The 12,524-nt window shown below is 43.6% G+C and overlaps 1 long non-coding RNA gene across 1 annotated transcript; it reads left to right on the top strand.

Annotated features, from left to right (window-relative positions):
* Positions 1 to 1,648: 1,648 nt before the first annotated feature.
* LOC116444384 lies at positions 1,649 to 11,685 on the top strand. The gene is made up of 3 exons (XR_004240295.1): positions 1,649 to 1,735; positions 7,443 to 7,633; positions 11,188 to 11,685. It is a non-coding gene; the product is annotated as an uncharacterized LOC116444384 (long non-coding RNA).
* The last annotated feature ends 839 nt before the right edge of the window (positions 11,686 to 12,524 follow it).

Below are 12,524 nucleotides of genomic sequence, written 5' to 3' on the forward strand. Positions count from 1 at the left end.
CTTCCTTCACATTCCCCTCGACATATTTAAATCTAGAGACACATGGCTGTACATCTGCATTCATAACCCAGAGCTGGAAGGCCCTGTGCTACACCCACCAGAGAAAACTGGAGTCTAGGGCTGGCTCGGGATATTCTGAGGCTGGTCTGTTTTATCAGGAACAGCAGCTGGCATGGGAGCTAGTCTGGAGAGGGTCAGACAGGCTGCTCTCAGCAGGATGTTTTGCTAAATTGGGTTTGCTGTTACTGCTGGTTCTTTAATTGCCTAGCTGCTCTGTAAAAGGCACTCATAGCTATGATGGACCCCTTGTAGTCTGTTGAATAAGTGCAGGTTCTAACATGGCTCCTTTCACAGCTTTCCATTTTCCTGTCAACTCAGAATTGATATTTGGTAATACTTTCACACACTCTCTTCCAGGGGCTCATACCCATTTATTTTTTTCAAAAGATGCTGAGTTATATTAAAATTCTAATAGAACTTTGCTTCCCAGATACCTAAGTTGCTCTTGAAAAGCTTTTCAAGCTTTTTAACCAGTAATTTGTTACATTACAAAAAGACAAAACAAAAAACAAACAAAAAAGGGCAAAGTTTATATGTGCAATTTTTAACAACAAAAAAAAAAGGTATTGAAAATTTTGATATTCATCCTGCTCAAAGAAGCAGGATTAAAACACAAATGGGCCTAATGTCTGTGTAAGCATTGGATTCAGAACAGGGAACTCTTTGTAATTCAATCACAGCTATGGTGCTGAAAATTTCATCACAAGTAAGAATGGGAATATTGAAAAATGTATTTTAGTTTTCTAATACCTCCTGTAATAGAGAAGCAGCCCTGGAGTGCACATTCAAGACTGCATAATCTGGGAATTAGCTAAAGAGACAATGGCAGTAAAGATTCTTTAATTCAAAAAGCTGAGTGCTCAAATGACACAAAACCCACTAAGAAAGTGCTACAAAAGATGATGCGAACAAACTGCCGGCCACATAATTACTCTCCCAGCAGGCTCATCAGACAATTCCCAGCATGCCCTCCTGCCTCTTCTGGGAATGTTTTGACTAAATCTAACAAAATAATGGCTGCAGTCACCTCCTTTTATAGTCACTTGGGATACAAACTGGCAGCAGTGTCAAGTCCTTGCAGGAACAGGTAGTTCTCACCAGCAGTATTTGACTGTCAGATGCAAAACACTTGGCAACACACAAGCATGTTGAAAGCCATTAGAAAAAACATCCTTTTTTTTCTAGACTGAGAAATCCTGAGGGAGAAAGCATGCTGAAATATGGACTTTGGATATGTTTCTTTTTAAGAGAAGAGAGGAGTTTTTTCTATCAGTCTAGGTTATTTAAGGAAAAAGTAAAAATGCTTTTGGAAACTTCACAAGCAAACCATTCTGTTCACTCTTCCTTAGCATAGGCATTATCTGTTCCCTCATTAGAAATGTGCAACTTGAGCAAAACTAACTTCAGAAGCCATTTCATAGCACCATTTTCATAGCACATTAATTACATCTTTCACTCCTATTCATAAATATTTGTTTAAAGAATTTGCTTCAAATAGAACTAGATCTCAAATGCATGTTATGAGCCTGCCCATCTTGGGAGGTTCTACTAATGTTGGATAGGCACCAAAATGCATTTCTTCCTCTACAGATGGAGAGGAGCTGAAGCAGTACTTGGGGTGTAAGTCAAAATGGCCCTGTTGAAATTGGTTTCCTCTGGGACTAAAAACCCCCATGTGAGTATTGCTGTGTGTGCTAACATACTTTTGTGGGGGAGGAAAGTTATGAATCTCATTGTGTTTCTGATTGCTTCACAAATTCCTGTTCCTTAAGGTGAGAAATGGCCATTAGCCTCTCTCTCTCTCCTGTCTGTCTCACATGGGCCACAGTATCTCTTTACCAGTGCAGCAAGGCATGTAACTTGTGAGTTACGAAGAAGGACAAAATAAATCAGCCAGAATTAAAGCCCTGAGGTGTTCCTTCTTGTAGGAGCTTGGGTGGGTTGGACAGTCGGGACGGACGGAGACGAGAGATCTCTGAAGTCAGATCTTGGAACATGCGGTTTATTGCAAAGGGCGTGGGTACAGGGGCACCATTTAGAGCTGCCAGCCGCAGCTCGGAGCAGGCCCAAGAGAGCAAGAGTGTAAAAGTAAGAGCAAGTAGGTAAGAGTGGAGTAAGAGTGAGCGAAGAGGAGGTAAGTAAGAGAGTAAGCGGGTAAGGGAGTAAGTAGAGTGGATTGTGAAGTCCTGGTTACAATACAATAAATCATCTTCTGTACTGAATATTCTAATTTCCACTAACCAATCTAATACAAGATACAAATCCTATAGCATTTACATACAGCCTATAAGAGTTCTTCTATTACCATAGAGTGTTACATCTTAACTTCTAAAAACTACTCTTTGGACCCCTTCTGCTGAGCTAGTAGGGTCTGCTCTGACCCTTGGACCTGCCTGCAAGCAGAGGGTATTGTTCAATCAAAAGGGGATTACCTTCAGTCGGCCATACCATTGTTTTCCAGTTGTTCAGTAACTAAGACTTGGTATCTCAAAGGTGGCCTTCATTTCGATGTCGCTTATAGTTTTCATATTCCCAAAATCTTTTGTCAGGCAATCATATTTATAAGGCTTTCCTGTTTCATCTTCCCCAACACTTCTGCTGCATCCTCAGAGGACAAGTAGGAAGTTTATGACTGCCCATTCAGCACTGGCAATGAGCTCGTTCCTCTTCCAGCTCAGGTTTGGCCGCCCTGTTTTAGGTAGTCCTAGGAAGGGAGGGAGAACTGCTTCTAGAAATTTTTGCTTGTGAAATGGTTATGAAGTTGAAAATGTTGTCTTTAAAACCTCTTTAGATCTCTGAATCCTCATAAAGCAGAGTATTAAAATTTTGTTCTGTATTTTTTTACTTGACTCTACATGGTTTACAAGCTTAGGAGAGCTAAAAGATCTTTTCTGCCTTTGGAGAAAGCTGTCTTCATTGGTGACAATTCAAACTGTTAGACTCTTTCAAAACATGTTATTTTCATGTCTAAGTGGATAGATCCATTTCAGTGTGTGAGTGAGAAAGTCCGCTCTCATCTCTCATTGTGTTTATGGAAGTGCATATTCTTGGACCAGGCTCCTCTTTTTTGGGGGGGGGTACATACACACAAACTTCACCATCTCAATTTACAGAATCAAAACTGTGTTGAAACAGTTTGTCATGGGTTTTACAGTCTTTAGGGTAATATGTTGGATAATCACAGAATCAAAAAATCACAGAATATTCTCAGTTGGAAGGAACCCACAAGGATCATAAAGTCCAACTCTTCATTGAATGGCCATACAGGGATTATAATGGATGATTTTCTCTGGATCTCATTGTAAATAAAGTTAAGATAATAATCCAGAATATTCTTCCTTTACAATACTTTTAAGGATTGCAAATAGAAATATGATCTCCACTGTTTGTGAAGCTAAACTTCATGTGAGATAGCTGGCAATATCCTGTATCTTCCAGAAAGATTATCTCCTTCAACCCTCAAGGGATCTGTTTCTCCTTTGTCTGGCCTGCTCCACCACTTTTTCCTGGTCACATTTGCTGTGTAAAGGCTCCTTCTGTTGCCTCTCATTCTGGATCTCACAGAGCCAGCCCTGAAAACAAATTAATTAACTTGAACATATGTCTGCAATGCTCCCCAGATCCCCTGCCTTCTGCCCACAGCAGCACAGGTCCTACAGGACTTGCCTGGATGTCATGGTCAGAGCTACCACAACTGCACCACAGTCCCAGGCTTTTTGCTGTCCCTAAAAATGGACATTTTACTATTCCCACTGAATTCAGTGGAGCTGGGATTTGGCAGCTGCTCCTTCTGCTCAGTCCCCAGAACCTTGTGTCTGTAGGTATGGGTTCATTCATCATGGATTCAGGCTGGACAATCTCTTCTGCCAAATGGCCGGGAGCACAGGTTACATTGGTGATAAAGGATGCGAGAGGACGAGTCCTCACCACCTTTCTCTTACTTGCAGGGACCCAGCCCCACTCCATCTCTGCTGCCTGCTGCTGAAGGCGGAGCCAATCCCTCCATCTTCCCAGTCTTGCAGTCATTCCCTCAGGTCCTGAAGGCACTGACCCACTGTTTTATCTGAAAACTTCTAGTTGAAGATGTGCTCTGAGAAAAAAGAGCATTCCTTTTCTTTGGGGTATATATTTCCCCCTGCACATCTCATCACAGCCTGATCTGTTTAAACATCAAAAGTACTTGAGTAAATATATACAACAAGGCTAAGTGATTAGAATAATCTAATGCAAATTTCAAAGACTCTGAGGAGATCTGAGAAATCAACACTGTCATAAGTTTCATTTCCACAGCATGAATGGAAATAATATTAGTAAAATACAGTTTGTACTTCAAATAAAAGAAGTGTTGAAATGCTAATAAGTGAGAGGATTGCTGGAAGGTGGGGAGGGGAACATGGCAGGTGCAGGGTAAGCTCTTTCTCCAGTTGTAGATGCATTTTATTTGTTCATAAATACCTTAAAAATGTAATAACCTCTCTGTGGGCAATGAGGCATTCTTTTCTATTAACTTTTGTCATATACTATTTTCATGCATCCTCATTCGTCTCCTGAGCCTGACTTCAACTTCACGGGCCAGCACTGCCCAAGGCAGGGCCCTGGCCTCTCTTGGCAGCACCAGTGACAGCCACCACAAGGGCTGAACATAAGAGCCATGTAAAGACACCCCAGGGAAGGGAAGCCTTCTCAAAGGCAGCATCCAGCCTCAGCCACCCTCTTCCCAGAGGCAGGGATCCCTCTTGGACAAAAGGGAACCAAGCAGGAAAGCAAAACATGGTACACAGATGACTCAAGCAAGAAAATGCAGTGGAGGCATAGCCCCTACAAGTGCCACCAGTCTGATATCTGCGGTTCTTGTTCACAGTTTGAGCATTTGCTCTGTCCCCATCACGTCCCGAAGTGGCACTGTGTCAGCCCCGCTGAAGGGTGGCGGAGGAGGGAGTCAAGGTGTGGGGGTATCATGTCTCCCATCTGATGGGGTCATGAGAGAGTCTCATCTAAACATCCACTTCAGACTCAAACTCTGCCAAGGCTGCACAGCTTTGCCTGCTAGCAGGCAGTTCATAAAAAGGTCCGGGTCTCCGGAGCTGCCAGAGCAGGAGCAGCCCCCTCCCTGTGAGAGGAAGTGGCCTATCTGGCCCCTGAGCCAGGGCTGAGTCTTCCACCTCCTTTCCCTCCACTTTATCCGTTGAGTCCCAGTGCAGCTCCACTGCCCAAAGTGCTCATTTCCTCCATCAGCATCACTTGCACTGAAAGTGCAGTGGACAGCTCCTCAGGGAGCTGATGGAGAGGTGGCCCATCAAGGTTAGGAATGTCTTTTTTTTCAGTTCTGAGGACAGGCATTTTCATGAGGGAAAAAAAGGAACATTTTTATATCAATAAGAGGTGAACAGTTCAGAAATAAAAGCCTTTCCTTCAGAAATGCAAATCATTTGGATTGCTGTAACATCTCCAGGGCTCTAATGATCTAAAGCACTGTCTTTTTTGCTGTCTGTAAAGCAGCCATAGCTTGACCTGTGAAGGACAATTTCATTTCAACTGACCTGGGGAAGCAATAAAAATGAAAAGACAAAATGAAAAGAAATATTTATTTGAACATTCATGGCACTATTTTTATTTGCATCATAGAGCTCATCGACCAGTTCTGTGTGATCTTTCCACTCCCTAGAAATTGCGATGTTCCACTATAGCAAATGCGCTGTTTAAGGTCAATCATAAAACAGCTACAAGTACAACTTAAGCTTTTGCTATTATGGGCAAAACAAGAGAAAAGGTACTTTGTACTCCACCTGGAATTCTACTCACTCTGTACACAGTGTTAATAAAATACAGATGCAGCTTGGGCCAGTGGTAATCAAGAATCATTAACATCAGAAGCTGTTCAATGGCCTGTATGAGTAGTATTTTGTTGGTCTTAGCTCAGTGCCCATTAGACAGACATCTACATTACAGGCAGAGCCATCACGCCATTGGCAAGGACCACTGTGACACATATTCTCACTGAAGTCCCCTTTCGGAAGTAGGACTGACCACTTTTGGACACTGGTGGGCTCCCTGCGTCCCAGCACCACTCGTGCTCATAACCTCCGTGGTCCCTGAGGGCAGAATGTGCACATGCAGGGCTTTTGGGTAAGTAATAAAATGCAAATAGGGGCCAACAGAGAAAGCTGTGACTGATGTAAGAGCAGCAAGGAAAACCTATCAGGCTGTCTGTCTTACATGGAGGGAGGTGATACTTCTTCCCCTTCTGAGCATCCAGAACCTGTCCCACATGTGACTACAGCCAAAGGCATTGCTGCAACAAGAGACACTGTGTGCCTGCAAAACATCTCTCTGAGTGTACAACATCCAGCACAGACAACCAGGGCTTTGCTATCTAACAGATCTATCTGATCAATTAGAAGAAAAAATTGGTAAGCACGTCTCTCCTCTGCCCTGCAACATTTCTCTAACCTGTCTGTGTTTTTTCTCCTGTGAGATTGCTAAATTCAGAGCATAATCCTGAGGCAGCACCTCCCATACCACCCTTTCTGGTTTGTCCTGCTCTCTCTAAACCAGCACTTCATTTGGCATGGGAGAAACATCATTTTCCATCCCTGTGTTGCAGGATCACCCTTTCTGAGGCACGCAGGGATGCACTGCCAGCAGGGCATGCTGTAGTCCAGCTTTCAAGCCTCAACTGGATCCATACGCTTCCAATGATCAGGGTGATTTTTCCCCTGGTTTCTGCGTGGCTATGACTTGTAGCTGTCTCATCCATACAACTGTGGCCATATGCTCTTGGGTACCAGCAGGAGCAAGAAAAAATATATTACAATCTTCAGGGAACTGTGTCCATCATTATGCCAGTCGCCACCACAACAGGACAGGGCTGGGGAGCTTCCAGTTCTCCTGTGGAGACTTTCTACTCTTCTGTGACATGACGTTTTGCACTCAGATTTGTCACACACCTCCCAGGTTGGAAATCATATTTTGAGCCATTAAATCCCCCAGTCCTGTCTCCAGTAATATGCTTCATAGAAAAATGTCTGGAAGGCCTTTTTTGCTGTGAAAATACAATAATAAATTTGGGGTTTAAGGCTGTAAGGATCTAGAAATATGTATTCATTCATTGAGATGCTTTAAAAAGAGTACAAAGCTAAGCAAGTGATAATAAAGTAGGTCTGATTTATACAGTAATAGAGTAAAAGGGCTGTGCAGGAAAAAGGCAAACAATCATTTTATGTATGTTTATGCACATTAACTTTCTAAGTGATTATACAGTCTCTAACATCTAGATTTTCAGGGGGTTTTGTAATGCTTCAAAGGAATATAGCTGCAAATAGACAAGTATCAGTTTAATTTCTTTCATTTCAGTAACAGCAAATGCGTATTTTTGCTTTCAGATGCTGCCTCTTCTGCCAGTAGTACTTACATTTTTGTCTGCTTTTCTCCTGATAAAATTCCACTGATGTCAACTACAGCAAACCTTCATGCTTGCTAAATGTGTGAACAAGAAGGGAATAAGGGCCACACTAAACAAACAAAAGTCAATCATCAAGGAATAAGTGGGGCTTTTAGCCTGCTCAAAGAAAAGGTAAGTGGAAGGAGCTTTATATGACTCTTCTTCCATGCTCAAAGGTGGATGGTGTTATTTAGATAAAAGCTTATTTTTTGCCTTCTTTTTTCCTTGTGTGCTCTCAGAGGAAATTATATTGAAAAGGCTAAAGCTATAGGAGAAAGTTTCACGAAGGATGTCTGGACTTCAGGCGGCTCTCCTGAAAGCTGTTTCTTGCATAGACGAAGTTACAGCATTTCAGGGAGTGGGTATCCAGAGCCAGCCCTACAGCTGCCAGCTCCAGCTGTAGGCACACCTGAAGCCACTTTCTGTTCAAGTTACAAAGCATTATATACTTTCCTTTGCAGAGTATCTTAACACATAACAACCAATAAGCACCATACACAATACCTTTACATTTGCCTATAGCCTAACATAGCTACTACCATCACCATATTATAGTCATTATTATCCAATCACAAGAGTAAGTTACAATTTAAGCTTACAGTGGAAAATTCTTAGACCTTTCTTCTTCTTGCTACATCAACATTTCTTGTTTGCCTGCCATATCTTTCTTTTTGGTAAAGACATGTTTTCTATTGACTTATCCTCTTTTTGAGACTTATTTACTTGGTGAAAAACATGTCTTTGTTTGTAATCACATACCTTTGTCCTGCTCCTAAAAATCTCCTTCCAACTCATCTCCAACCTTTGCCTTCTCAGTTACTCAGCAATCACTGTTTCAGCAAAACATCTTTTATTCTATATCAAAACTTGCTTTCATTTCTACCTCATCCCCAGCTTCTACATTCACAGACCTTTCTGCCAAACCTACATACCTTACCAAACTTTCATCCTCCCCAACATAAAGCCACTGACATTTTGGTGTTGTGAAAGAGTGAGAATGTAAGCTAGAAATTAATGGTAGTGTATCCCTAAATATATGATCCATTAAGTTTTGTTGCATCCCTGAGAAATGAAGCATTGAGTATTTTCCTAAAATCAATATCCTACAGGGGTGAAAGCAAGATTAGTATCTTTCAATGCAACAGCCCAGTAAGTACCTAGGTATAAATACAAAATAACTCTGGTTTACTTAAAGGGACTGCCATGAATAAGTACCAATGCAGCTGAGGACAACCCAGGGCCTCTAATCCCAGCCTGGATGTCTCCAAGCTAGTGTTTCCAATGCTCTGCACCTGCCAGGAGCAGCTCACTGGAGGGGAGGAATACGACCTCCCGTGCCTTGCCTGAAATGGATCTGAACAGCTGTTTTCAGGGCTGGTCAGCTGCAGCAGGTTTTCTTTTCAATAGGATGAAATAAAGAAAATAACTCTGCAGGGGGGTTCTTTGCACTGCACACCTGAACCTTAAATACAGAGGGAAGCCAGGCATTAAAAGAGTGCCAGCTTCAAAAAGTTGTTGGCACTGACAGACGTGGCTGATCAATGGTTTTTGTTGCTACAAGGGGAGCTTTAATTGAAGCTGCTTCCCCTTGGTCTGCTGCCTGGGACAGCAGCAGAGGTCTCTGAGGAGCTAAGGAAGGAAGGCAAAGGAGCCTGGAGGAAGTCCTTTGTGGCAGTGACTACAGACCAAGAGAAACCTCTCAGCCATATACATCTTTTATAGCCAAAAGCTTTGCAAACATTAAAAGCAGGCAGTAAAACATTAAAAGCAGCAGCTGAAAAGAAAGTCAACTCAATCCTCAAATACACTTTTCATGGTATTCTGTCTTCAGGTTCTGTGAGTGGCAGGTGAGGTGAAACACATTTGAAGTCAGGTGCTTCTCCATCCTTCCCTTTGCATTTGGTATACTGGGATCTAAAAAACAGCAGAATTACGAAGCTGCAGTTGCCCAGCATAAGGGCTCTCTCGGCTGTCAGGCCCTTTCCCCTCGGGTGCAGTTCTGCTCGCAGCCAGCAGGGATCGCTGGTAGCTCCCGGTGAGCAGGGCAGGTGCGATGGTTCCCCCTCGGCTGCAGGGGGCGCTCCGGAGCGAGCTCGGGGAGCACGTGGCACTGGTGCCCTGGGATACCGGGGAAGGATGGAACAAAGGCTTCACAAACCCCTGGGCAGCTGGCCCCGGTGTCCGGCTGGAGCTTCGGGAACAGCAGGCTGGAGCGGCAGGCTGGAGCAGCAGGGATGAGCACAAATCCTGGAGGACAGACGAGATGTATCCAAACGGAGAACCCCCCCCGGAGGTCTAGGCAGGCAGGGTGAGCAGGGCTACAACGCAGCGAAAGCTCGAAGCAACAGCGGAGCAGGGCGGCCACAGCCCGGCCTCCAGCGGGGCAGGGAGGGCGGCCTTGGGATCCCGGCTCTGTTTCCAGCAGAAAGCAAAGTAGCCGAAGCAAGCGGACTTCTCTCTCTCTCCGACTCAGAGAGCGAACTGACCCCACACCCAGGTGAAACAAAGGAGTAGCCAGGCCCACCCCACCCCCCATGGGCAGTTCTTTTGTCTTCCTTAAGTACAGCCATTTGTCCCCTAGCAACATGCATATGGGAAAAAATTCCTTTAACAGGAAAAAAACTAGGACTAAACTAAAACCCCAACACCAGTTGAAAGAACTAACACAGTATTAATCTGGTTTCAGATCCATCCAACTGATGATAGGATAGCTCAGGTATTAAGCTGCCTTTGTGATTTCAATTACCTACCTTTTATATGCCTGGAAAGAAAAGTTATCAGCAAAAAACTAATAAAGCAGAGAGTTCTGTAAAAGTGGCAAATGAGTTATTTCACTTGCTTTAGGCAGTGTAACCTACTTCTGCATAGTCACAGATGGGGAAGGTTTACTCGTTGCCTAAATTTTATATGCGCAGACAGAAAAGGAAGACACGAAAGCAGTCCTGTTTCCCCTACAAACTCAGCTTTTCCTTCTCCTCACTGTTGTTCTGCCCCCAACCCCTGCCTCCCCAGCAGCCAAAAAATAAAATCAATTTCCTTTAAAGGCAAGGGATGAAATGGGACCATACTGTAAAGGGAAGGGAAAGGTAAGGTGAAGGAGGAGATCCCTGCTGGCCACGAGCAGAACTGCACCCGAGGGGAAAAGGGTCTGACCGCCGAGAAGGCTGGGACTGGGTTTGTGATTGTTTGCTGTTACTGCCATAGTTATTGTTATTTGTTTGACTGGTTATATATATATAGTAAAGAACTGTTATTCTTATTTCCCACATCTTTGCCTAAAGGCCCTTGATTTCAAAATTATAATAACTCGGAGGGGAAGGGGTTACATCTGCCACTTCAGGGGTGGCTTCTGCCTTCCTTAGCAGACACCTGTCTTTCAAAACCAAGACAACTGGTTTTGACAGTGACACAGTTTATTTATCATGTAACTGACTGTTCTCTGTGTAAAATGGACGAGTGACAGAAGGACCTTTTTTCCTGACAAGTTCTGTAATATTTAGAAGCACAAATTTAAGACCATCTGGTCAGAAGCTACTTTTCTACTGATAAAGGCACAATGGGATAAACCTGGAATCCAAATATTTGGCGTAGTGGCATTAGTAAAAGCAGAGAATTTTACAAACTTTCTGGATCTCCAAAGAGTTATAGAACTCGGATTGAAAAACTAGTGCTTTTGTGGCTTACAGGCACAGATGAAGAAACAGCTTTTACCATTTCAGCCCTGATGGAATATTTCATGGTGGCTAACAAAATGCAAGAGTGAAATTAAAGACTTCTCTTTCCACGGCAGAAATAAGAATGATAACCACAGATTTCTGGTGGAACTAGATCTCAGGATCAATCTGAAGTGACTGATAGCATGCAATTCCAATGCCTCAGAATATATTGCAGTATACAGTAGACCCAGGAATTCCATCTCCTGGAACTTCTACTTCATCTTCCACACCTTCAAAAGGTGTTCAAGTGTTATATTGGTTTTCTCTTCCCTGCAGAGTGTGGCTGTAGCAGCAAACAGTTGATCCAGTGTGCCATAAATTTCCAATTAAGATGGCAAGAGAGGTCTCAGGATATGTGAAAGCTGAGTTTGGAAAAACTGTTTTCAAACTGGGCTCTTAAAATCAAGATAAGGTGTTTGATTTTTCATGTAGTAACAATTGGTCTACAGCCAGTTGAACATGAGCCAGCTATGCCCAGGTGGCCAAGAAGGCCGATGGCATCCTGGCCTGGATCAGCAATAGTGTGGCCAGCAGGACCAGGGCCGTGATTGTCCCTCTGTACTCAGCACTGATGAGGCCACATCTCGAGTGCTGTGTCCAGTTCTGGGCCCCTCACGACAAGAAAGACATTGAGGTGCTGGAGCGTGTCCAGAGAAGGGCAATGGAGCTGGGAAGGGTCTGAGGGAGTACAAGTCCTGTGAGTGGCAGCTGAGGGAGCTGGGGATGTTCAGTCTGGAGAAATGGAGGCTCAGGGGGGACCTTATCACTCCCTGACAGGAGGTTGTGGCCAGATGGGGGTCAGTTTCTTCTTCCAGGCAACAAGCAACAGGACAAGAGGAAATAGCTTCAGGCTGCACCAGGAAAGGTTCAAGTTGGACATCAGGAGGAATTTCTTAACAGAAAGAGTTGTTTAACATTGGACCGGGCTGCCCAGGGAGGTGGTGCAATCACCATCCCTGGAGGTGTTCACAAAATGACTGGACACGTCACTCAGTGCCACGGTGTGGTTGACAAGGTCAAAGGTTGGACTTGATGATCTCAGAGGTCTTTTCCAACCTAATTAATTCTGTGATTCTGTGATTGCAAGTGGATACTTGTTATCTCAGCACATTTCTAACTTTCCCAAGATCAATTGAACAACTCCTGTAATTTAAGTGACAGGAAATTATTGTTTACTGATTTGCTATACTTAACACAGACAATTTGACCTGAGTCTTCAGTGAGGGTTTTTTAAACTACAGACACTAATTCTATATATGTATTCATTAATTTTGAATCTCAGAAATTGGAGAGTCCTGTTGTCTGCA

This window comes from Corvus moneduloides, chromosome 5 (genome assembly GCF_009650955.1).
Source record: "Corvus moneduloides isolate bCorMon1 chromosome 5, bCorMon1.pri, whole genome shotgun sequence".
NCBI classification, from domain to species: domain Eukaryota; kingdom Metazoa; phylum Chordata; class Aves; order Passeriformes; family Corvidae; genus Corvus; species Corvus moneduloides.